Raw genomic sequence first — 27,271 nt, 5'->3', positions numbered from 1 at the left:
TTAGAAAAACAGAAGTCCTTTCTTCTTTACAGGAAAAGGAACTTGAAGGCGGTTGTGTGACTTACCTAAATTCACCTAACAGATTAGAGGCTACCACGCCCAGAGCTTCTCCATGCTCCGACCTTTGGCATGTGCTTGTCCTGCTACCCGACACTGCCTCCTGCCGCTATAGCTCCAGGGTACAGAGGAGGTGAAGAGCACTAGCTTTGGGATCACGCTTTGAATCTTGAGTCCATCGCCTACTAGCTATGTGACCTTGAGAAACCTCACCTCATGGGAGTGAGATAGGATAAAATGTCAAGCACTGTGCCTGGCATACAGTGACCACTCCATGGGGTTACTTTCCCTATCACTGCCATGATTGTTAACTAACTCTAGGCATTGTTGACAGTCAGCAATGACGGTTCACATCAAAATGCCTGAGATTCTGTTTTCTCTCCTTACATACCCTCTTTGGGTAAGAGGACAAAATGGTTATTATGTTCCTCATTTTTTTTTTTTTTGCTTTGATAAAATAGAGAAACCCCTTGGGACTTGCCAGTTTTTAAGAACTTTAGACTAATTATTGTTATGAGATAATGTTTCATAGAGGGAATAGAATTTTTCCCTAGAGAACTGAACTTAAAGTCTACCATTGTTCCAGATCAAATGAGTTCAATTCCTCTGCTTTGTTCCATTAACTTTTTGGTCAGTGTTAAAAATAAATGCTTAAGAGATACAATGGATCAGATAAGTGGGTGAACTATGACCAGGCAAGGAAAAGATATTTGTTGGATGAATTTCCCTGACATCTGCTGGATTTGGTGAGTCGGTCCCTAACCAATTTCTAAACAACATCTAGAAATTCAGAAAGAAATATTAAATAAAAGAATAAATAAAAATGTTGACACTCAGGGAACTATTTTCCTTAGATGACATAATTATAACTTTTAGTTCATAACAGCCAGAGAGATTTTATGCCTCTTCTCACATCCCTTCCCCAACAATTCAATTCTTGCCACTACCTTACTCTTTTTGGTTCCACATATAACACTCAGCAGGAAGTCCCTTGGGGGAGATCACAGAGTGAGGGAGGGGAATGAGCTACCTGTCAGGCTAAGGGCCAGGCAGTTTGGGAGTGCGAAACAAACCTGTGACAGAGGTAACCTTCTAAAGGGCTGACACAACAGCCTGCATTCTCTGGACTTCTAACGGGGATGACCCTCTTCCTGCTTCCACTGCTCCTCCTGCTCCAACCCCACTGAGGCAGCTGGCACCATGGGAATTTGCTCACATCCTGATAAATAAAGCATGGCACAACAGCAGACTGTGAGCAGCACAGAGGCCATCTGACATGCACAGAAGTGACCCAGGAGGGGAATGCGACCCAAGGAAGTAACTCAGAGGAAAACAAAAATATTCCCAGCAGCACTATTTTTAAGGAAAAAACTATAAAGAATTAAAACCACACCAGTGTGTAGAAGGGTCAAAAATATCATAATGGAGATCACGATGGAATACTAGGCAGTTAATAAAAATAAGTTCATGCACTACAAACATGTAGAAATGTTTATATAGAACAATACAAAGTGGAAACTCACAACTAACAGGGTCAAAATTAATTCATATGTCTGTATCTAAATGCTGAACACTGCTATAAAAAAACCCTCCGAGCCTAAGAGATTAGAATCTTTGTGAATTTGTCTTATCTCAACTGAACTGGAACACTTATTACCACATCTCCTAGCAGGCCCATCCTCTCAGTTCTGCAGCTTCTAGTTATACTTCCTCCACTAGCCCCACACCTCCCAGCTCTCCCAGCCTTGCAGTTGTCTGTGACTCTGACTGTGCCTGCCCAAATGTGGCGACACAATCCGCCTCTTTCCTGCGTTCAGCTGTACTAGCTTCTCGGATCCTTGAACGTGCCAAGTTCTCTCCTATCTCAAGACCTTCCCCTGTCCACTTCCTGCTGCCTGGAAGGCTCATGCCACCAGTCAGCACGACGAAGTGTATGACCTGCCTCTGTTATGGTCACTCATGGCAGCATGCACTTTTTCCTTCATGGCACCTAGCACCCTGGTAATTATCAGTGTATTTGCATGATTATTAATTTGCAGTGTCCCTCTCCCCTAAATAGACTGTAAGTTCCATGAGAAATGATACCTGGTCTGTTCATGATTGTATATCTACACAGGCTTGGCCTAGACTGGTTGTCTCATAAAACTTTGTTGAGTGAATGAAGTTGGGTGGATGAATGAAGTAATGTGAATATAATTGAGTTCTTACTAGGTTTTATTTTTTTCCCACAAAAATTCCATGTAGACTATTGAATAATACCTTGTGCTCATTTGAGCAGTGCTATTTATCAAAACGTTTTCATATACAATAATAAACTTTTTTATTCTTAGCAGCTGAAAAGATGATGAAGGCTTTACCACGATGTGAAAGTTGAAATGATGAAAAGGGTGCATAAACATAGACATGATTTGTTTCACATTTGAAGAAATGGAGTTCAGAAAAATTAAATAATTGGCCCAAGCTGAACTAAGTGGTATAGAGAGGTCTCGAATCCAGGCCTGCTAGATTCAGGCTAAGAATGTGGCCCCTCTTCCTCTGTGGATCCTAATAGGGCGCTGTGTCCCCTGTAAGGCACGCTGAGGGCGCTGGAGGGGTGGAAGATGCAGAGGCATTAATTTATTACCCTGATGGGCCTCTCCTGCTCAGGAATGATGGGGGCAGGGTCCTGGTGCTGACCAGGTGGACTGGAGCACCGAGGCAGTGGGCAGTGAGCCTCAGGCATGGCTCTCAGTCACTACTTCACATGCAACCTGCACTTGCTTAATGCCTCATTGCCAGTGTTATTCAGACGATCATGCAACAGTCATATCAAACTGCGGGTTAATGGTAATTGCACAGTGGTTTCACAGTCACTGAACTCAGATGCAAGGCAACATAAGGGAGAAAGCATGGGCTAGGTCTTGGCTGAACCCCAAAGGTGAGGTCAAGTAAGTCAAATGACCTGAAGTCAAGGAAAGCCAACATGCATATTTCAACACTATCACTCTGGGAACTTATGATATGGCCTTATTTATGATTATGACCTTATTTATCATATTGTTTGTCCTACTTGAATATTTACAAAAATATAAGCTTAAAGAGCAGAGGTGGTGTGGTAGGGGAGGGAATATGATGTAAATAGGTAAGCACCCAGAGGAAGGCCTTGTTCAGAAGGCAGAAAACCCTTTCCTGAGCCATATGCTTTCCGTGCTCCCTTTTCATCATTTCAACTTTCACATCCTGGTAAAGCCTTCATCTTCTTTCCAGCCCCTGTCCTGTCTACAAAGCATCCCACTAAGAGCTTAATGACAGCTGTTTCTATGGGGAAAATCACAGTCTCCTTTTTCTCTCTTAGCACTGTGATACTTGGCACCACTTCTCAAGGTGGGGTTGCAAGGCCAGCAGCGTAGAGGCCCGTTGCTTCTTCCCTGACAGCGTCTGTAATTCTGACAGCCACCTCTAGGCAAATGGTCGGTGACACCTGATACTGACTGCATTGGACCGCGGCTGAGATTCACCCCAGACAGTTACTTAAAACAATTAGGAGTTGAATGCTCACTGCCTTTCTCATGTTTTTTGTATTATTAAGTTACTAAATATTATACTAAAATCATATTACTAAAATCATAACAATTATTATGAATAACATAATTGACTATAAATTACACTGTAAGATTAAAACAAAACATATAATAAAAATAGCTACCATTTTTAAATAGTCTATTTACATTTTTCATTTGTCACAGTAACCCTTTTTGCCAAAAGGAAAATGAGGTTCATGATGCTAAGACAGATTTATCCAGTAGGGAGTGGAGCTGGGAGTTAGGAAATTGAGTCTGTTCCCAATTATATGATTAAGTAGCTGTGTTGCCTTAAGTAAGTGTCTTTACCTCTCTGGGTTCCAGCTTCCTTCCTAGAAAGAGGAAATGAGGGGCTCATTTTTTTTCCACAAAAATACCATGCAGTGTATCTGCAGGTCCCAATGGTGCAGGTCTCTTCTTGCTCTAAGTGTCTTCATTATGGATTATATTGCTTTCCTTCATCAATGATTGTTCTAGTTTTTATTTTAGGTTTTGTTTTTGTTTTTCTTAATCCACATAACTTCTCATCATCCAACTCTCAGCTTGTCACCTCTCAGAGGGGATTTCCCTGACCAATCGCTAAAATAGCTTATGCACCCTCCTCCACAAATTCTAATCACTTTAACACAGCACACATAACTGCCACAAATTGTCATGTGTGCTGGCAGGAGGGCCTGGAGCCATGGCTTGCATGGGGGCCTTCTGGCCCTGGCCTGGCCCCCACTTGGGTCTCACAGGCTCAGTGGAGGGCAGGCAGCCTGTTCACCCACCACGGTTTCAGCTTCTGCTCTTCCTCCTCACCTCTCCTGCACCTTCTGCTGGCATTCTATCACAACACCTTACTGCTGTTCCCAGGTGTCTGCACACCTGGTCATACCTCAGTGCTTTTGCCCAGGTCCTTCCCTCAGTGGGATTTTCTTTCTTAACCTCTTAAACTGATGAACTCTCATTCATTCTTCAAAACTCTCTGCAAATATCACTTTCTGTGAAACCTTTCCCAGCAAATGTGGACAACTCAGGGTTTTTTTCTGTGTGCCCACAGCTACCTGTTATAAAGTCTAATTTAACACTTACTATGTTTACCCTAACCATCTATTTATGCATACCTCCCTCCAGCACACTGGAATTCCTCCACATGAAGAACTTCTCATTCATCATTGTACCTCCAGTGCCTGAGAGATAACAGGTTTCTAATAAATGATTATGGACAGATCATTAATGAATAAATGAGTGACTAAATATATGAATGTTATGAAAGTCCCTGGCCTGTCTGCAGTTCCCCAGGGAGACTGCATTGCTTCTAGAACTTCTAAATGGACTAAAAAACAACAGTCTACTTGCTTTTATCAAAAAATAAAATGTTATTTTTCTTAACATTCTTATTTTCAACCTCCTCTAAATGTCCCTGCTGCCCCTTTTTTAAAAGAGAAGAGGTTTTTTTCTTTTTCATTCCCACAAACTTTCCTTTGTGGTTAACCAAAACTCAAGGATCAAATAATTCATTTCTAAATGCCATGTGTCCCAGCATGCTCTTTCTTCTGACTTGGGAAAGGCCTCTGCTGTGTTACTTTCTAGCTCTTTCCAACTTTCATGTTTAGGACTGGTGTCAAAACTATTGTACATAAAATTATATAAGATTTCTCCATTAAACATTTTATGCCACTATGTGAGTGTTTTATAAACCAATCTGAAGCAGGCCTAACATTTCCTGACTTTTCCCAAACCTTTAGAAACACAATCAAACCAAAGAGAAAGCTCATGAAATAGTTCCACACAGGTTTCCCCCAACCGCCCAGGTGCCCTGGTGTGACTTTCCATTCTGCCAACCAGTTTGTTACATCCATGGTTCTTCAGAGGAAGAACAGGTTCCTCTTAAGCCCCACAACAAGCCAGCGCAGCAAACCAAATATTAATTAACCCATAGAACCAGCTCACAAACTTTCTGAGACTCAGATAGATTTCCTTGATATTCCAGGATATTTAAGATTAATCTCCCTCACATCTGTGCCCGAATGACTGCAGACCAATCTTCTGAGAAGGGAAGTGGATGCTTTTACCAAAATTACACAGCTCCAGGTCCTTCATGCTCCCCACAGTGTTTTGATTCCCATGTTTTTCATTATAAGCTGGGGAAGAAAAATTGGGTTGGAGTCAATCTATAATCACCATTGTTCTCGTTAGAATAGGATTCAGTTAGAATAGAACTACTTCAGTTAAATTTGCTAATATAAATTACATAAGAGCAGTTTTCATCATTAGAAAATCCTGGTTGCTAAAACCTTTTTAGTCATTGAATTGTAATACTCAAGAGACTAAGCCACATCCAGATGTTGTTATGTCTAATATTTTATTACAATCCTTGAATATTTTAGATTGTCTTCTGGTAAGCTCCTGTGCTGATTTTAGAGATGATCTAATAATGTGCATAGTGTGATCAAGCCCACATAAAGGGTGTCAGGTGTGCATGTGTGTGATAGCCTCAGGGTTTTAGTAAATATTAAACCATGGCCAGGTAATGGATTTTTTATAAAAAATAAAGGCTTACCAGAGGTTCAGGACTTCCCAACTATGACATCTTCTATACATGAAGAATTCTTTCCCAAACTGCAAAACTTTTGTTGACTTTTAGTTACTAAAAAGAACTGATCTTAATGGGAGAGAAATGTTATGGGTTTCTCAGGACAAGGTGTTGTATAAACACAGTGGTCAGCTTCACCATCTTGGCTTAGCCTGGAAAAGCAGAAGATAAGGGTGCTATATTAGCTTTCCTCAAGTGTAGATAAAGGTTTAAAGATGACATCAGACATTTGTTCTGCATCTCAGGGAAGATCAAATTTAAAAAAAAAAGGACTTCAATATTGTGTATCAACTATATTTCAATTTAAAAAATCAAAATAAATAATACATAAATAAAACAAATGTCCTTGATCCTGCTTAAGTTTCAACTCAAGAGAACATGATCAGACTTAAGGCAGAACTTCTTGATCACACAGCTGGTTTCTACAGCTTTCCTAAAGGGAGTAGGGAATTTGACAAGTACTCGCAGAGTGAGTATTGTTTAGAAGGCTTGGGTTGTGGAGATTAGAGAGAGAAGTGAGGTACACACAGTCTCTGCACTCCATGGTGATTTAGTTGAAGAGACAAGATGATTGCTCATGGAATGATAGTTAATACAGGAAAATAACTCAAGATCTGAGCTGAGACAGTTTATGTAAGGACCAAGTGAGTGTGGGAGTCCAGTACTCTGAGCATGCTGAGTCCAGAACAGGGAGAGACCCCAGGGACTGAAATAGAAAATCTTGTTGAGCCTTGAAGGATGAAAGGGGTTTGAGAGGAAGAGAGTACAGGAGGGGCAGGAAAGGCATTGCAACAGGGGCTATGAAATATCTTGAAAATAAGCTTGAAGGACAAATATATGATTCTACTTACATGAGGTGCCTACAGGAGCCAGATTCAAAGAGACAGAAAGTAGAATGCAGGTTACCTCGAGGGTGGGGAAATGGCAATTCATTCTCAAATGGGCATGGGAGATGAAATTGTTCTGGAGAAGGATGGCAGTGATACGAAGGTGAATGCACTTAATGCCACTAAGCTATACACTTACAATGGTTAAAATGGTAAATTTCAGGTATGCATATTTTACCACAGTTTAAAAAAAACTGAAGTAGGCAGCATTGTGTTCCTAGAGGAGAAAGAATGGGTTTACATTGAACTTTTGAGGTCTCTACTTTAATGACAATGTGTGGCTCACGCAGCAGCAGTGTGAGTGATTAAATATAACCCATCCCAGGGCTGCTGCACTCAGGAAGCATATTTAATGGCTGTGGTTTTCTTAGTTTGTTGGGGTTGCTATAACAGAATATCACAGCCTGCTTGGCTTAAGAACAACAGAAATGTATTTCTCACAGCTCTGGAGGAGAAGTCTGAGGCCAGCGTGCCAGCACGGTCAGGTCCTCTGCCGGGATGCGGGCTTCTCCTTGTAGCCTCACGTGGTGAAAAGAGCAGAGAGAGGAATGAAGCTTTCTCATGACTTTCCTAAGGGCAAAATCCCATTCACGAGGGCTCCATCCTCATGGCCTCGTCCATTACTAATCCCTTCCCAGAGTCCTATCTCCTAATACCATTACATTGGTGGGTAGGGTTTGAACATATGAATTTTTGGGGGAACACAAGCATTAGTCGTAACACTGGTTGGCTACCCAACAGGTGTTGCCCTTTCTCTTGCATAAAAGTTCACTTCCACTACCAGGTATTCACTTTTTCAACTTCACTGTAGATGGAGGATATGCATGTGCCCCTAACCTGGCCCATTGTACTAAGGGGAAATCTGCTAGAAGGTATATTTTTGGGAAAGTTTCCCTCTCTATTTAAAAAAAGAGGGAGCAAACTCTAATGGAATGAACTTCTTCTGTCTTCCTTTAGATGTGAGTGAAGACATAATGTTCCAGGTTGGTATGGCTATCTTGCATCCATAGGGGAAAGACTAAAGAATGACAGGCAGGTCAATCTGGATCCTGACCATCTTGTTACTGTATGAATCACCTTCAGAAGGGAGATACCTTCTTTTATAAGCCACTATTAGCTCACTAGTCGGTTTACTTATAGCCAAGATGATTCCAATGGACTATGGTGTTAAAAAGACAGCCCTAGGGCACATGGCAGGGAATCCATATTCAGCTGAAGTTTCCTCTTCTCTTAAAAAGAAAGGGTGTTCATCAGTTTTCATTACATAGCAGGCAAAAGAAAGGGTATAAAGAGCAGGGCACCAAGATAAAAAGAACATCTAGTGCTGGGTTTGGAAAGACACAGGGCCATTAGCATAAGCGGCAAATAATGTAAATAACTATGCATTGGAAACAATCAAATTCTCCTTTGTAATTAAGAAAGTTGTTTGTAAAGGGAACACTGGATAAGAGCATAAACAAAGACTAAGGGCTCTAAAGATGGTTAAGGGTCCAGAAACAAAAGTAATAACCCAGTAGAGACCAGAGTGGGAAACTAATAGTGTAGGCTAAGAGGACCCGTGGAATCCAGAAAAAGAGAACCCTACAGTCTACACCATAGCACTGTGGTGTGCTATGTGCTTTCCCTCAGCTCAGCATTATGGGCTTCAGTAATCCTCAACCAAGCCTTTGCTTTTCTTGGAAAGACCCAAGGCAAAGTTTCCTTCAACATATTGCCATCGACAGATACCAGGTCTGTGTAGGTCTGCCTTGATTATTGAAATAAAGATGCTGGTGCTCTTCTATCTATAAAAGTGAACATTTTTTTTCTGGGGGTATTGCAATTTATTTATTATATTTATTAAGCACTTTTGTTAGATTGTGGTTTGATAGCTACCACCAAAGTGATTAAAGAGACAAAGCCAAAGAAGAGAAGACAGCTCCGTATGTCCACTAACAGTGCTGGCAGCTCTGAGAGAAAGGTCCAGGCATGGGGCAATCTGTCACATCCCAGCTATGAGAGTCCTGTGGTGCTTTTAACAGGAACCAAGGTGCTGCTGCCCTACGCAGCTGTCCCCTAAGAATGGGACTCCACCTGAGGCCACTAGAATCAACCCACTTACTTTTCCAAAAAAGAAGAAATGGAATGGCCCACCCCCTTTCCCACGTTCACAAACTAGTTTTTTAAAAAAAGGAATAAGAAGCAGATCCAAATGTTTGGCAAAGGACCAAATAAATAAATAAATAAATAAACCCAAATACCACAAACTAGAATTGTGAATGAATGCATGCAAACGTCCTCAGAAACTGAAGTCCATGTGAACTATAGCTGATCCAACCCATCAGGGATTAGCGAGCTGTCCCACAAGGCCCAGTTTGCTTCAGGGCTAAAAATGGAATTAGGACCTTCCTTTCATATCCTCTGAATCTGACCAAGGGCAGAGTCCTCTGGCTATTCTCTCAGCACTCCAAGAATGCAGCATTAGTCCCCTGACAGCACACAAACCCTCCATGAGCTGCAGAGCCCCAGTGCAAATACAAGTGTTGGCCTCTGGTGAAAATGAATTTCCATGGAAAATGTGACACAAACATTACCTTTTGGGTCTCAAGTGAATCAGGTTTTAGACCAGAAAGACTTTTCCCATTAAGCCTTTACTTTGGGGAAATGGCTCTCAAGGGGCTTGTGGGGCTTCCTGAGGTCCTTGAGGACCTTCCTAGGGCCCTGTGACGTGTTTTGTTTTGCTCAAGTTTAATAAGAACTCAAACAACATAGACCAGTGGGAAGAGCTCAAGCTGTGGAGTCAGATCTGGGTTTAAAGTTGGAGCCTGCTGCTTCCTTACTGTGAGATATCGGACAAAGTAATGTTTCTGAGCACCTGCCTTATAGGGTTGATGTCAGACATTATGTATAAAGTACCTAAGAAAACACGAAGGACCAGGTTATTAAAGCAGACTCATAAGAATAGAGATCCTACACAGGATCAAGCTTTCCTACTAACTTCAATGAAACAAGCAATCACAAGGCTCAGGTAAGGCAGTGCGTGGCCTGGGACTGGTGCAGCCCGCCAGGTCCTTCCATGCCACATCACGCTGTTCTCTTGCCCGGATTAACACAGAAAATCCTTTGAGCCGTATCTGTGGCCACACCACCTACACAGAAGAGTCATCATGGGGTATCATCATATTATACTCAGATGGTTACATAGCTTACCTCACGTTTTCCTGGGGACCCATGCTCAGTACATCTATGGATTCCAGATTTTTTACAGATAGGCAATTCAGGCAGACCAGGTACCTCCTTATAAGAGCTCTTCATAGATAAGGACCCTGTGCTAGCAAATATCATAGTGTGTTCACCTGGAGGTCCCATGTTAGCATATTTACAGGAAGATTGATTGAGTTATCATTCTTTCTTTCCCATGGGCTTCCCCCTGGTCAAGTGAGAAGACGGATTGCAGGCAGATTGCCACACATTTCTTGCCCAGCACCAAACCCAGACTGGGACTTGACAGGCAGTAGCTTTGATCACATTATTAAAAATAATAACTAACGATGACTATGCTTACATTTTTATTTCTCCTGTCTCTGCAGGTCTAACATAATTCAGCTTCTCTATTTCCTGCCACCATGCATCTAGGCAGGAATCACTCCCCCAATGTGTGCCAATCTCCTGTTTTTCTACCTTTATTCTATGCTACTGTTTTACCCATTTTTCTAGGACAATCACGGCCCCTTTCTCCTGAAAAATTTCTGTGCCTACTTCTGCCTTCTGATTTCACCCTTTCTACCATCTATAATTAATGATCTAATACTGAACCTAGAGTATCTTACATCATGCTGTTTTTTAATCTTGCATGTGTGACGTTTTCTCCAAATGGATTATAAATCCCATTAGAGCTGAGAACTCTAACTTATCCCGGGAAACATCACTTGATCCACCTCGCCAGCAGATGTGGTCCCCCTGGTATTGACTCCATCAGCACCCCTCTCACCATATTGTAATGTTATCATAATTTCTTATAATTTTTTATTTAATTGCTCTCTCTCCTTTTGGGCAACATGCTCCAGGAAGACAAGGTCATGTGTCTCTTGCCTAGTGCCTGACACACCACCTGCATGGGGTAGGCAATTAAAAAATGTTTGTTCAAGAAATAGGTTTTTTAGTGATAAAACTAGGCATAGCAAGGAAGCCTGTTTATGCAACAATGAACATGTTGAGCATCTACTCTGGGTACTTAGGATGCAAAGATTTATGTTGAAATTCTGAGGTGGTAAAACCTGATTTCAGCCATGTGATTTCTGGACTAATCAAATTTGGGAGAACTTCTTTACCACCACTATCTGGGTCTCCAGATAAGTACAAAATAGCTATGCAGATAATAAAAAAAACACTAAATCTCATTAGTTAAACTCAATGAACTAATGGGGAAAAAAAGAGAGAAAATCAGGGGAATGCAGCTCTGGAGGGGTTGACAGTGCTTGCAAAGTTTCCTTTCCTGCTGCACCTTCTTCCTCCTTAAATGTTGGCCATTACACAAGCTTTACTACTGGCTCCAATTCATGTTGAAAATCTTACAGCAATCCTTAAGTTGAGCTCTTAGTTGCTACTAGATTTTTCTCCTACCCCTCACCTCCCTGCTCCTCAGGAGAGGTACTACATTTGTCTAGGCATATGCTAGGACACCTTTCTAGAAACCTATCGTTAGAGTGATACAATCTGAGTAGCATTCTGACTTATTTATAACAGATTTTAGCTACCAATATTATAATTCCAAAGCTACATGCTAATTAACTATTATGCTAAAACCACATAATAATATATATTTAATTTTATCCATCATAATATCACCCTATGTAATAAAAGATGTTATATTGTCATCACTTTTCCTAAGTCAGTGCACTTCTCATTGGTTTAGTGTAAAGTCAGTCCATTCCTCAGTCTTCTGAGAAAGAAGGGAAACACTGAATTTGATATTTATTAGATGTATAATAATGCATCTCTTATGCCAAAGAGAGTGTATAAAGATATATAATAACAATTGCTCATGTTAAAGAGAATCTCAGGTGGACCAGTTTCTCAACTCCTTATGGGAAGAGGGGTTGGGCTTATGGAATGGAGGCAGATGGATTCATGCATGATAATTTCTTTAGTCTACAGGTGATTCCCTCCCTCTTTTCTTTCTTCCTTCTTTGCTTGGCCAAATGATTACCTTTCTCACATCTCTCAAGGTTAGAACGGTTCTTCTGATTCAGGCTTCCACCTACTGAGGTTACTTCCTGGTAAAGTTGGTTACTTCCAAGATAAAGTTGTCTGCGATTTACACCAACACACCAGGAGCCGTCAGCCAGCCGTACATCAAAGAGACTGATTTCTTTCAAACAAACACCCAGCTGGCTGCTGCTTTTTCTCCATTACATGTTCCCTCTCACTCATGCTCCTCTCTCTTGTTCTCCCTCATGGAAGGTCACCTCCATATCGTTTGGTACTCTCTTCAAAGCCTTTCTCCATGCTCTGTCCTCCTCTGCAGCCATGTGTTAGTAATATTTCTCTGCTCTCCCAATAAACTGGAGCTCTTTGAAGGCAGATCTGTGTCTCATTTGCCTTAGCATTCCCAGCGCCTTCAAGAGGGCCTGGCACATGGTGGGTGTTGAGTAAACATTTGGATTTAATGAATATGTTGAATCAGAGAACAAATACTTAGCATCTGAGAAATACAAAAAGAAGTGGGTTTAATGATTCACCTTTGAGCACCTCATCTACCTGTAACAGAAATAAATGCATAGGAACCCTACTGGCTACAACACCCTGCTCTGTGAAGCCAGGGTGGGTGGAGAGGCAGTAGCAGCAAAGGACAACAGACATTTCAGCTGAGCTTTCTGGAGTCTCTGGGGACAGTTGCATAACACTGATTTGAAGAAAAACTTGAGGGAAAAAAGCAGACAAAAGAACCCTCTCAACTGGTTGCAATTAAGCCAAGTAACCATTTTCCCATTTATCCGAAGTCAGCACATTTTCTTTTCTTCTTTGTATACTATTCAGAACGCTGACCAGTGATCCCAGATGGTTCTGTTTTCCCAAACAGATTTTCGTCCCATCTCCAATGCACTCACTTGGATTGAAAATGAAGACAAAAATAACCGGAATTGCTTGATAGGCCTCTTCTGCCATCTCCTCCATCTGTCCGTGGGTGGATTGCGGCCCAGCAGTGCACCTGGAGGGGCCTGACGGGGAGGTGTCCCGAGGGATGTAAACAGCATGAAATCAGACCTCAGGGTTTTGGTGAACGAATGGAATTTCGGGAGGCCCCTCTTCCTGATGTGCCCATGAGTCAGAGTAAGCCGTACGTCTGAAAGAGATGGAACAGCCATTACTTAAGGCCACCTTGAAGTAAAATTCTGTCTTGTACTCTAAGTTCAACCCTGTTATTCCTAAAACTGACCAGTCTGGTCTACTTCCAGACTTCACAGCCTAGACTACAGAGAGAGTGGTACAAATACAATTACTGTATTTTATTAGTGCCCCTCTTTGCATGGCCCTGGCCTCAGGCACTCAGCCACCTCAGATATTCTCTTGCTCATCCTTGGATGCAAACATTTGTCTAATGGTTATGTAGTTGGCATGAGGACATTAAGTTCCTCCGAGGAAAGCTGCAGTCATATTATTTGACACAAATCATTAGGACTTGTATACAGAAATAGGACTGGAAAATTTCAGTGAGTGTGGTGTGCTTTCTTTCTGATGTCCTCAAGTTCTTGTCAGAAACTTCAAGTGGATTTTCAGACTGTTTGGTACCAGGGTTTCCAGAATTCTCTTTCTCTCCTAGAAAGGCAGGTATTTTATTAAAAGCAATAATAATGGCAATAGCTACACTTTTGAATTTCTACCTTGGGTCAGTTGTATAAGCCCTTTATCTGAAGAGCTTTGTATTAGTCTGCTAGGGTTTCCATAACAAAATCCACAGCTTGGGTGGCTTAAACAACAGAAATTAATTTTATCACAATTTTAGAGGCTAGAAGACCAAGAGCAAGGTGCCAGAAAGCTTGTCTTCTGGAGAGGCCTTTGTCCTGGCCTGCAGATGTCCACTTTCTCCCTATGTCTTCACACAGCTTTTCCTCTGTGCACATGAGAAGACAGAGAGATCTTGTCCTATGTCAGACTAAGACTCTGCGCTGTGACCTCACTCTAACTTGATGACCTCATAATGGCCTTAACTCTAAATACAGTCACACTGGTGGTTAGAGATTCAACATATGAATTTGGGGGCGAGACATTCAGTTCATAACAACCTGAGTCCTCGCTAAAAGCTCAGGAAGTCAGGTGCATAATCTACTTTTTAATTGCTGAGTAAACTGAGTGTTGAGTAATGTGCCCGAAGTCTCACTGCCAATATGTAAGTAGTTGGAGGTGGTGTTACTTTTTTTCTCAATAGAAGAAGTAGAGACTAAGAGAGCTCACTGGTATAAATGTCAGGTTATTAACAGAAAAAAGACAAGAAGACAGGGTCACTGTTTTCTAGGAGCTCCCAGTCTCAGCTGTGGCAAATGAAGTAATCCTTCCTTTATCCCTGATCTGGATAAAATTGTGAAACAAGATGTCCCTTTGGGTCCCTCCTTCTCTGAAGCCACCTCCTTCATGTACATTTCCAATGGGCAGCTAGTATGTCAAGTTACCTAGCATCTCCATGAGTGGTGACTCACCCCTTTTTATCCTTCCTTTACCCTCAGCCTTGTCCAGAACTTTCTTGATATTTCTTTCATTAAAATATCTTTGTTCCAAGTCCCATTCCCTTGAGACACGTGTCTCAGCTAGGGAAGGAAGGTCATAGCTCATTTGTTACTTCTCCTGGGTAATATACTGACATTTTATTGGTGGCCTCTGGAGACTGATGACTTTTGGCACAAATTTCAGGCATCATGGCAGGCTGCATGGTGGGAATTTTTTGAGAAGAGGCAGGTCTGTCAATGGACATTAAACTCATGGTGAGTGAGACATCATCCATACCGGGCTTTTCACAAATAAAGCTGCTGCTATTAACTACACAGAACTGCGCTAAAGGGTATGTAACAGACCCTGTCAATGCTTCACTCATATACCTTAGACCTCACATTGCAGAATGAGGAAGGCCATGCTGCTTCTGATTACTGCCAAGGACATCCCTGGAAGTAGCTTTCAACCAATGACTCTCCAGAGATGGGGTACAAATACCCCAGCAATCTCATCCCCTGGGTGGGATTATTCTGAGGCCTATGTTTTACCCTATGACCTCACATTACCACATGAGGTTTCAGTCACTCACTGTGGAAAATCACATAATAACACATCTATTATTGGCTACATTCCCTTCCCTTCCCTGGGTTACTTCTCCACTGCCAAATGGCAAACGGTGTTTTCTGTGTTTTGCAACTCAACAACTTGCACTAAAATCCTTTTCTCAGTGTCTAGCTTCTGGAGAGGCCCAAACTGAAACCGGGTTGCAATCGGAGAAATGGGCAGAGGAGTACAGGTGGACAGTGTGTAGGACTGACTCTCTCATCTTGCCATATGGGTGGAAGCCCCCTGAGGGGTGCCCTACCAGCACCCCACCCCTCCTCTGCTTGGCCAAGGAAAGAGGGTAAAGAGCCCACACCAGACCAGAGTTGGTCTGCTTGTGGAGATGTCTGGACACAGCAGCTCCCACTGAGGGTGTCTCCTTAACTATAGACCCAAATGTCTCTGATTAGAATTTTAATTGGGTTGATTCTGCAGGGGCATGTACAGGGCCCTGGAATTAATCTGTTTCAGTGGAATGCATGGGATTTGGAATTAGAAATGCCTTGTCTGGATTCCCACTTTACCACATATGAACTATGAGCTATATAACTTGTCTGTGCCTTACTGTCTTTATCTGTAAAATGGGATAATAACTGCTCCCTCAAGGGGTTACACCAAGGATGACCAAAATAGCTTAAGGTTTCAAGAAGGTTATGTGAAGGTAAAGTCAGTCAACATAACTCAGTAACAGTGCATCACAGCTTTCTTACCCAAAACCCTTGAAATCAGATGAGTTTTGGAATTCAGAGCTTAGATTTAATGAAGATAGCAAAGTGCATGTAGCATATATTGCAGAAACCTGTCAGGGAGTCCTGTCAAAGTTATTGGTGGAGTATTTCTCCACCAAAAATTGCAAGATTTATACTAAGTGGGATAAAGCTCATGAAAAGTCTCATTTTGGAAATGTAGATAAAGTATTGTGTCACAGAAAAGTTAAGCAACTTGGTCAAGATCAAACAGCAGAATTCAAGCTTCATAGACAAGCAACAGAGCCGTTGCTGTAACCACTACACAGCACTTCCTCCGGAAAGAAACCCTCTTATGAGAGTGAATGAAGATAAAAAGGACCTTGCACCTGATTCATAAGGTAGGTGAGAGCTACTTTTTATTAATATCATAAGTAAATTTACGTAAAAGATTTCTCCTAGAAACAAAATTAAAGAAATGTTCACATTTGAAACATTAATGCTTGTAAAATACCAGCCTTCAAGAAATATTAACTACAATTTCTTGAAAATGTGCTGTATAATTTACATGTATTTATCTCATGTAACCCATGTAAGAACCCTAAAATAGGTTTTATTAGTACCACTCATTCTGCATGTGAGTTTGAGTAACCCTGAAATAAGTGGCAAGGCAGGAGGTCCAGTCTGGGTCTGCCGAAGGCTGTGCCCTTCCACTACACTGCCCTACCTCTAGTTGTGTGGTTCGCCCAAGGTCACAGGAGGGCTGGTGTTCAGAGCACTGACTGCCCCAGACTTGCTACCTCAGAAGGCCTTGCAGGGACGGCCTTCCGCTTTGGAAAGCTCCAAAATTCAATATCTTTTCTTTCTGCTGCCCACTCTTGCCACTCTGAGAAAAGAACAGCACCTAGTGTTCACTAGAAAATGCAAGGGAATTGATTGGAAAGAAAATGTTACTATATTTCAGTCCTGTCCATAGTGTTGTACCGTTCTATATTTAGACAAATGCTCTTTGCAGCCAAAAAGGCAATAAAAACAAGCTAAAAAGTACTAAGCTCATGCCAGGAAACAATAAGAAGCTGCAAGTTCCCATTCTTTGCCCAAGAATGAGTATTTTTAAAAACAGGAGACAATACAAATGAGAAATCTCTGCAAATAACTGCACTGTGCTTTAAGGTCTGGGGCATCTCATACTCTCAAGGAGGTGGAAGAAAGATAGGGAGAGAAGTGTCCTTTTCTACCTCTATCGAAATGAGGCTTTCAATGGGGAATCTATGCTGGTCTCAGCCTGAACTACTTGTAAAGTCAGGGAAGGATGTCAATAAGAAAGATATTGGCTGGCCTGAGGGATCCCCACAATGCTACTATTCCACAGACCAAATTGGAACCCTGGTATTTAAAAAAGATAAACACTGAGTTTGAAAGACAACTGAGGTTCATTCATTCAAGGGGTTGAGGGCTTGGTGGGTAGCCAAGGCCCACACCCCTCTTTCCCCTTGAGAACCTTTACTCTGGGCTCACTCAATTGGCTGTAATTTTTCCATTATTTATAGCAACATGCTTTGATCACTGTCTTCCACTTTAGTTATTTGTACAAGCCTTATCTTTTTTAGTAAATTACAAACGATGTAGAGAAGAGTCCCGAGTTGTTTTATATTCTGTATGGGAGCTAGCATAACATCTACTAAACTGAGATGTTTAAATAGATCTCTGTTGCTCAAAGTCTTCTCAGGGGTACCTTCTACTGGTTGGTCAATAACTAGTTTTCTTTTCCAGTCCTGTGAAGCATCAAATTTCTGGACTCTTATCTAGTCCCTTTCATTTCTGTTCACAAAAGAAAACAATTCTCGATTGAACATATCTCTGCTTGCTATACCTTGCTAAACACAACAAGTGACAACTAACCTCTTCCCTGGAGATAAAATCTTGTCAGGTATTTGGCCTGCCTTTCAAGTTCTCACCAGCAACAGATTTACCAAGCTTTGCCAACACTTCCACATGTCTCCATTGTTCCAGCCTTCCCTATCAGTGTCTGAGCCCACCATCCTACTGCTGAGGCAATGCAGTATGTGTTAATGTGTTATCTCATATAATAATGAGATAATTTAATGACCCTAAAAAATAGGAATTATCATCAGTGTTTAAAATTTTTTTAATATGTATTAGATTAATCTCTAAATGTATATAATGTATATATAGTTAGAGAGAGGATAGTCACATAATAAGTCACATAGTAAGTGGCAGGTTGGGATGTGTGTGTGTATGACACTCAAGCACCTTTCTCTTCGTTTATACTGTGTAGCAAGAAATACACAGATCTGCTTTGAGATGGTGGGTGGAAAGAATTGGGGACAATGACTTAAGCTGGATTTTGAAAGTAAGTATCTGACCAGCCAAAGAGGTATTAGGCGGAGAATGACATTCCTAGTTGAAACAATATGTGCAAAGACCCTGAGGCCTGAATGAGCATGGCATGTCTATGGAAGACTTAACTTAGAAATAATTATGATGTTTAGATGGTATTTACCCAAGGATCCTAGAAGTACGTAAATCATGTCCTAAACTTCAGCTACCCCTCTCCAAAATGTCACTGAGGGAGTGACAGACCTACAGAACAATGGTAAAGCAAAGCAAATTAAGTGTCCCATCTCAGCTGAAGCTGGATCCCTGTCCTCAGTGCAGAGTCTTTGTAGTCTTGTGGTATCTGTTGGGGGTATTCCTTTTTCATTTCTGATTTTGTTTATTTGTGTACTCTCTCTCTTTCTAAGTCTGGTTAAGGGTTTATCTATTTTGTTTATTTTTTTGAAGAAACAGCTCTTTGTTTCATTGATTTCTTCTATTGTTTCATTCTTTTTTATTTACTTCTGCTTTATTCTTTATGATTTTCCACCTTTTACTAACTTAGGGTTTCATTTGTTCTTTTTCTAGTTTCTTTAATTGTGAATTTAGACTGTATATTTGTAATTGTTCTTGTTTCTTGAGGTAGGCCTGTATTGCTATGTACTCCCCTCTTAGTACTGCTTTCGTGGTATCCCACAAATTTTGGACTGTTGAATTTTTGTTTTTATTTGCCTCCATGTATTGTTTGATTTCTGTATTAATTTCTTCAATGATCGATTGATTATTTAGAAGCATGTTGTTTAGCCTCCATGTGTGTGTAGGCTTTCTTTATTCTTTGTGTAATTTATTTCTAGTTTATACCATTGTGGTCTGAGAAGCTACTTGATACAATTTTAATATTTTTGAATTTATTGAGACTCTTTTTGTGGCCTAGTATGTGATCTATTCTGGAGAATGTTCCATGTACACTTGAGAAAATTGTGTGTCCTGCTGCTTTTAGGTGGAGTGTTCTGTAGATTTCTGTTAAGTTCATCTGATATAATATATTGTTCAGTGTCTCTGTTTCCTTACTTTTCTCTGTCTAACTGATGTACCCATTGATGTGAGTGGTGTGTTAAAGTCTCCTAAAATGAAGGTGTTGCATTCTATCTCCTCCTCTAATTCTGTTACTACTTATTTTACATATTTAGGTGCACCTATGTTGGGTGCATATGTATTTACAATGGTTATATCCTCGTGTGGGACTGACCCCTTTATCATTTTGTGATGTTCTTCATTGTCTCTTGGTACTGTTTTGTTTTCAAATCTATTTAGTCTGATATAAGTACTGCTACTCCTGCTTTTTTTCTCCCTATTATTTGCATGAAATCTTTTGCCATCCCTTCACTTTTGGGTCTGAAATTAGTCTCTTGTAGGCAGTGTACAGATGGGTCTTGTTTCTTTATCCATTCTGCTACTCTATGTCTTTTGATTGGTGCATTCGGTCCATTTACATTTAAAGTAATTGATAGGTATGTACTTATTGCCATTTTATTCATTGCTTTCTGGTTGTTTTTATTGCTCCTCTCTGTTCCTTTCATCCTCTCTTATACTCTTATTATTTGATGGCTTTCTTTAGTGTTGTGATTGGATTCCTCCTTTTTAATTTTTTATGTATCTCTTACAGGGTTTAGGTTTGTGGTTTCTCTAAGGTTCAAGGATAGCTTCTTGACTATGTAAGTTGATGCCTGCTGTATATTAAGAGGATGATGGCTCGATTTCAAACACAATCTAAAAGTATTTTTCTTCTTCTTCCACCACACTTTAAATATTGAATATTATACTCTGCACTTTTTGTGTAGCCCTTGACTGACTTTATGTATACAGCAGTCCCTTTAACATATGCTGTAGTGTAATAACTAATACGGCATCCATGCCCTACATACCTTCCCTACTTATACCCGAAGACAAGAAAAGAGAAGAGCTCAAGCTTATATTTCATCTACTTAGATGTCAAGATTTAGTTCAAAATCATCCCCTCTGTGAAGACTTTCCTAACAAACCTGTCAATTTCCATATATATACATTTTTTTAAATTTAGAAATTATTTTTGTATATTTTGAACTCAGTGTCTTAACTAAAAGCATATTTCCTATTTTAAAATTAACTTTTTAAAAATAAAATTTTTTTCTGCCTGTAAGTGACAAATACAGTTGGTAGAAATTTTGGAACAGTCTAAAAAGAAGAGAATTTAAATCACCTGAAATGGGACCTTTCTTTGAGGAAAACACTGGTATTTTTAATACCCATGTTTGCATATATTTTTTATATAGATAAGACAATTTTGCAAATGCAATTTTTCATCCTCTTTTTCTCATGCAATGACTTTGTCTCTCAGGTCCTTGATTTTGTTACTTCAGCTACTTTCTCCATGGCCAAATTCTAGTCCAAATTCTTGCTGGTGAAAGGCGGTTCATGGACCAGCTGCACTGGCATCATCTGAGAGCTGATTAGAAATGTAGAATCTTATATCCCATCATTCTCTTACCTGAGGACACTTGCACTAGCCGTTCCATTTGCCTGCAAGGCTAACCCTCCAGTTATTTGCATGACTCACTTCTTCATTGCATTCTGATCTCTGCTCCACTGTCATCTGCAGAGAAAAGCCATTTCTGACCACCTTGACTGAAGTTGCCTTCCTGTTACACTCTATTCCCCTATCCTTCTGTACTTTCTTCATAGCATTATCACCACTTGACATTATTTTATGTGTATTCATTTGTTTCTTTCTGCAAATATTTATGGAACACCCACCATGCATCAGACGCTGTCCTAAGCCTTGGGGATACAGAAGAAAACAGAACAAAGTTCCTATGTCTCTTACTTTAAAGGAAGCATGCTATTCAGATATAAGTTGTTATTTATTTCATGTTTCTTTACTAATTCATTCCTTCAAGAAGAGGTTCAATCCCCACCATCGACAGAAGGCTCCATGCCAGGTCCCATGACTTAACCCCACAAACAGTCCAGCTTCTATTTAGAGGGCATTCTTCAATGTACTTTTGTGCTGTACTGAACTAAGTTTAACTCGGTTGTTTTCAGTCCCAGTGAATTGTTCCAATACAGCTTCTCTGCAATGGAAATTTCCCTTAGTTGGTGTAAGCCTCCAACTACAAAGCTGGTAGTTGTCCTGTGCAATTCATCTGAGTTCAAAGTGTTTCCCAACATGGGGACCAAAAATGTTGCTGCCATTCTCACCCTCATCCTCACCCTTACCCTCATCCTCACCAGCGTAACCAGCAGCAGGAGGATTAGGCTTCACATAATTTTTAAGGGGCAAAGTTTCTCTTTGGTGTCCTCCCACTTCTTCTGGCACCCTCTTCCTACCCTACTGCACATTGAGGTCCCATTCCTTGGAGGCCTGACTCTCAGCTGGTTACCATGTATTCCCCCAAAGTGGCAACCTGCACGTCAGTGGGAGGTGCTTAGAGATGGCAAAGGACAGGGAACACTGCCAGCTTGTTCTGTGCCAGACTCATGGATCCCCACACAGACACTTCATCATATGTGGAAAATACAACAGCAGGATGTATTTTGTCTGGTACTTTACAAATGAGAAACTGAGGCTGAAGGAGATCACGTAACTCTCCCATGTTACCCTGGATGGTCTGACGTCAAAGCTCTGCTTTCAAGTCTTTTGAACCTCAAAAATTCAAAGGAGCATGTTTCTAAAGGTGGATTACAAAAGCCCATGATTGTAAGGATTTTTTTTGCTTTAAAAAGGGATGGAGGTGGGAAGAGAGTGAAGAACATGCTGAGGAAAAGGGAGGGTCTATGCAGCCAGCTCTTTCCATTATAGGCATGCCACAGTGAATCTCACCGTGTCTGCGCCAACTCCGTCATTCTGCAGAAGTGAAACAGTAAGGCCCGAACTGGGTAAATGATACTCATCTACACCTAAAGGATTAAGATGAGAACCTCTAGTCCAGGAAAAGCACATGTACATGATTATATTTACAGGAACTAAATTTTCTAATGGCCTTACTTGGGATGACAGAAGAGGTGACCAATTTTTTACCCATTCATAAAACCACAGTATCCTCATCTGCAGTCGTCAATAGAAGTCATCATCTAATTTTATAATTATGAGTAGGAAATTACTGTTTCTAACATTAGCAGTGTCTATATTTCCCTCTAAAAACTGTTGGATAAATAAAAATCCACAGGTCTAGCACAGAAAAGAATGTGTAATAAAATATTCATTAAGCTTTCCAGGCAGACATATTTGTTTAGAAATCCCTGTCTTGTTATCACTAAGGCAAAGCATCAAAATGTAACAGATCTCATAGCATCAGCATGTTTACACGAGCATACAGCAAGGGATGAATCATTCTCATGGATAGAGAAACACGGGGCTCCTCTCCCTGCCCAGGGTTGACAGGGCAGAGGCAGCTGACCCTTGCACTTCCCTTAGAATGGCAGGGATAGGACTGGAGGAGGATTTCCTGTTTATGAACATCTAAGTGTGATCAAACATTCATTGAGCTCCTACTCTCCACCAAGTCCTGTATTACCAGTAGGTAGGATGCAATCTGATGAGTAAAATAATATGTACATTCAGAAAACTAAATAGTTCTGTTGAGTATAAATATGCATCTTAATGATAATTAACACCTTCTGTTTGCGAACATAGTAGGATAATATTTAGATATACTAAATGATATGTTTCTCTTCTCAGTAATTCTTGTTATCTGTGAACTTTTCCCCATAGAGGCTTTCTTGGCACACTGCCTCAGAGATGGGATTATACTACAGAACAAAAGAGACAAACTCTTGCTTTTTGAATTCCAAAACCTGAAATCTTGGTGAAAACAATATATTTGGAAGAAAAATAGTACTGGAACTGGTTATAGTTTTTTTCTACCCCTAAGATAAGATAAAACTAGGTAGGAATCGGCAAGGAGAGATGAGAACAAAAGCAGAAGAGCTGGATGTTTGAGTGGGTCTCTAAGCAGAGGCTGACGTCTGTCCCTCTGCCCTGACCACATCTGACTGTTCCTGGTGCACAGGAGAGACAACAGACACGCCAGGAGAAACTGGGTAAATGCCCTCATCCACATGAGGGGATCCTGTGGCCAGCACCACACCCCAACTTCCGATGCTGCCACCAGGCTCAGGTAAACCCTCGCAGACCCCAGGCCTTTAGGGGCATTGGCCCAGGGTTTTGTGAAGACAGCAGAAAACCTTGACTTGCAAGTATATCTAGATGGAGAGGACCTAAGATAGCCTGAGGGTTCCCCCACATGCCCGTGGAGTTCAGCCAAATATTCTCCAAGTATTCAAAAGGAATAGCTGAGAGAGACTCAGAACTAAAATACCTGGCAGCCAGGGATTAGGACAAAGCAGGGACTTGTGCAGAACACAGGTACTGCAGCGTGGCTCTCAGTCCAGCCGGTGCCATTGTGGACTTATGAGAAACCATCAGGACTGGTGTCTACCTCCCAACTTCCTCTCCCCACCCCATACTAATGCATCCCTAAAGTACATGATGCCCTCTAGATCTACACAAATACTCCAGGTTCATCCCAGAAAAAAATTATTCATCCCAGAAAAGAAGCGCCCATGCTCTTCACAAACCCATGTAACTTACTTTGGCCAATAAAATGTGGGCATGGCTGACACATGCTGCCTCTGGTGGAAACATCTGATTGTGCAGTATGTAACACTACAGTACTTTCTTCAACCTGTCACTGGAACTAACAACATTCCATGCTCTGTGGACCTGATGCCCAGAGTAAGTACTCCATGTACCTTCTAATGTGAGCAAGAAATAAACTCTTTTTAAACTAACCCACTGGTTGTTACTGCCTCTGATGGAGGAAGTTGTTGAGAGGATGTGGCTACTGGTTGACCCATAAGCTGGAGCCCAGCAATCGGAAGCTTCTCACTCCTTCCCCTGTCCTTGGAACGTATGCTCTGCCCATCGTTCCCACAGTGGGAACCATTTCGAGGATGCCACCTTGAGAGAGCAATGTGCTGTTGAGATCATCTGGACTGTATATGTGACTAAACCCAGTTAAGGCTTCCATATAAACTTTTAAGATTCTGGCTGGCATGTGCAGAGATCTACTCTTCCCATGGCTGCCCCAGAAAAGCCTTATATATAAGTTGCCTTGTTAAAAATTATTTAAACTGCCACCTACGAACCTGGAGTGGCCTTCAGGTTGAAGGAAACTTCAAGAAAACTTCGGTTTTCTCTTGCCCTCTGTGTTTGCAGGCCAGTTTCAGATTTCACCTGGGAAATTCCTGAGTTTATCAATGAGCAGCATCATAACCTAGCCCACCCTGACTTACATACCTGAGCTACTGGTGGGGTTAGGCTCTCATCACCTCTCATCTGAGCTCTGAGACATTCTACTCAAAGTGTGACCTGCACACAGATGTCAGTCTACAAAATTTCATTGGCCTGCAAAGAGGTAAGTATAGAAATTAAGACTAAACATTTAGAAATGCTTATAACAATTTAACTGATTAATTTTATCTGTTGAATCTAGTGATAAAATATCTAAGCTGACAGTCTCCCCAAATCTTTCCACTGTGGCTTGCCCATGGGGTGCTACAAAAATGCTTGCGAAATTAAACTGGACCAATGCTTCATGATTAAGCAGAATTACAATAGGATTTCAAGCAATAGAAAGCAGATCTAAGTGATATTTAGGGTGCACGACCCTTCCTCACTGACAGTGAATCATCATTTGAAAGTTCCTTTTGTGCCAGCACAAGATTAAGCTCCAACAAACAGAGCTCTTTCTCATTTAACATTAAATATTCTTTTCGGTTTGCTTCCATAACAGCATGGACATGAATGTACTTATTCTTTGGAATAAAACTTTATAAATATATTGCCATATTGCCTATGAATATGGCTTTCCAAATTATCCACAAACATCTTGGCCTTTTGATACACTGTTCAAGAGCACAAGAGGATAACTGGTCCCTATATCACTTCCTACCTCCTCTAGGACTAAGTAGATATTTTTTGTGTTCCCAAAGGCTCCGTGACATACATCAACATACTTCTCTGCACCGTGTAAGAAAGAAGCAGCACGGCATTCTGGAAAGAACTGTGGGCCAGGTGTTAGGAGACTGAGTTTTAGTCCTCATTTTCCACTCACTTGATACCACATGAAGCCATTGCCTAACCACCTGATGCCCTAATTTCTCCATCTATTAAAAGAGGATACTTAATAATAACAAGTAACATCAGCTCTGTTGTGAGAGTCAAAATAAAGAGTACTGAAGCACTTGTAGTGAATAAAGTACTACACAATTATTATAATTATCTCATTACATAGGTATTCTCCTCTCTAGCCAGACAATGCCTTTGAGATGCATTGTATAATATTTCTTTGTATCCTATCCCTTGGGACAAATGTTCAGTCCCTTGGGACAAATAATACACATGAAATGATTGTGTGTTTGAAAACTGTTTAATGTAAAAACAGCTATTGAACCCCTTCACTATTGAGTACACCGTGTAAATTGTATAAGCTTGATATGCCACAAGACAGGTATTCCTCACTGACAGTTATGACTAAGGAGAGTTGTAATTGGCTATGAGTTCTTGAGAATGAGGCTCGTGTCTCATTAATCTTTGTATCCCCAGTACTTGCTATAGTCATCTAAGCACATGGAAGGAGTCCAGTTAACGTCAGATGATAAATCAATAAATCAACGGGCTTTAATTAAATATTCCCTAACATTATCTCCACCATTCCCTGAAACCTAAAACGCCATTGTCTTTGATTTTGGTTAAACTGGCCTTTAATTTTCCAGAATCATCTAAACATTTTAAAAGCACACCCACCTATTAAGTCATGTGATTTTTTTATCCTCTTTCCTTAGTGAGCCCAAACAGTTCTTATTCAAAGATCATTAAGAGGATTAGGCTTCAGGAGCTGTGGTGGTATGGAACAGCTGTTGGTTGGAAAAAAGGGAAAATTGCAAGAATTGCTCAGAGGATATGTTATTGTGCATACTAAACAGTCAAGGTAAAATACGCACCATGTTTTTTATATAAGGAGCTTCTGTATAGAAGTATGCACTGGCAGGAACCACTGTGCCGTGGCGGTGCAAGGCCTCCTGGGGGCTGCAATGGGAAAAGGGACCTCAGAGAGGAATTCAGAATGGGACTGCTCAGGAAGATGACACACCGTGAGGTTCTGGTTAGGTCATTTGGTTCCAGGTACATAAAAGGGCAAAGCTGTTTCAATTAAAAGAAAATGCAGATTACATGAACTTTGAGGTTACTTTCTGTTTGAATGACAGCTTAAAATTTCAAAGTGCCCCTGTCCTCATGTCTTCACAAGAGATCTAGGGTGTTCAGGAACATATTCTTCTACAGAGGGCCAGGCAAGGGAAGCAAAATAAATTAGTCTGTTGTCATTGGACCCAGATCACCTCATATTCCACTGAGCCACCCCAGTGCAGAGAACACACTGACTAGGGACTCCCAAAACGACCAAGACAGCCCTGGAGAGAAATCATCCCACGCCTTGTCTCCCTTTCCTGCTCTCATCTACACAGGGCTTCTCCTACGGAAAAGTTTGTCTGTATGACAGCAGTGACTTTCGTCTTTCCCCACCAGTAATTAGCTAGTTCAGTGAGTGTTTCAGAGCTGGGGTCTCTTGCCATGTGATCTGATCCTGAAATTTGTGTAATAAATTAGGCCTAAGAAAGGGAAACATGAAATGCATCATTTCATGTGGATATGAACAAAACTATAGCCTAGAAGAAGCACCCACCCATGCCCCAAAGTTTTATTTTTAAGTATAGATGTACATTTTGGGTGAGGCATGGATCAAGTCACATATTTAATGTTGGTAGAGTGTAATTTTA

At 41.0% G+C, this 27,271-nt stretch overlaps 2 long non-coding RNA genes across 3 annotated transcripts in view; one reads left to right on the top strand and one right to left on the bottom strand.

The window, feature by feature from the left end:
- Positions 1 to 14,197, bottom strand: part of LOC118970824 (uncharacterized) — a 36,754-nt gene extending 22,557 nt beyond the window's left edge. Inside the window, exons 1-3 of the long non-coding RNA XR_012122838.1 lie at positions 13,946 to 14,197; positions 6,163 to 13,407; positions 5,675 to 5,743 (exon numbers count right to left, since the gene is read on the bottom strand). This is a non-coding gene — a long non-coding RNA (uncharacterized lncRNA). The remainder of the gene's footprint in view (positions 1 to 5,674; positions 5,744 to 6,162; positions 13,408 to 13,945) is intronic.
- Positions 14,198 to 14,273: 76 nt separating this feature from the next.
- LOC140844469 (uncharacterized) lies at positions 14,274 to 26,411 on the top strand. 2 transcript variants are annotated; one of them, XR_012122839.1, is made up of 5 exons: positions 14,274 to 14,451; positions 14,970 to 15,040; positions 16,281 to 16,458; positions 24,651 to 24,849; positions 25,427 to 26,411. It is a non-coding gene; the product is annotated as an uncharacterized lncRNA (long non-coding RNA). The 2 variants fall into 2 exon arrangements; XR_012122840.1 differs by having other exon boundaries at positions 14,970 to 15,117.
- The last annotated feature ends 860 nt before the right edge of the window (positions 26,412 to 27,271 follow it).

Source organism: Manis javanica, chromosome 11 (assembly GCF_040802235.1).
Source record: "Manis javanica isolate MJ-LG chromosome 11, MJ_LKY, whole genome shotgun sequence".
Lineage (NCBI taxonomy): Eukaryota > Metazoa > Chordata > Mammalia > Pholidota > Manidae > Manis > Manis javanica.
Note: the sequence above shows the minus strand (reverse complement) of the source record. Positions and strands in the feature narration are given on the sequence as shown.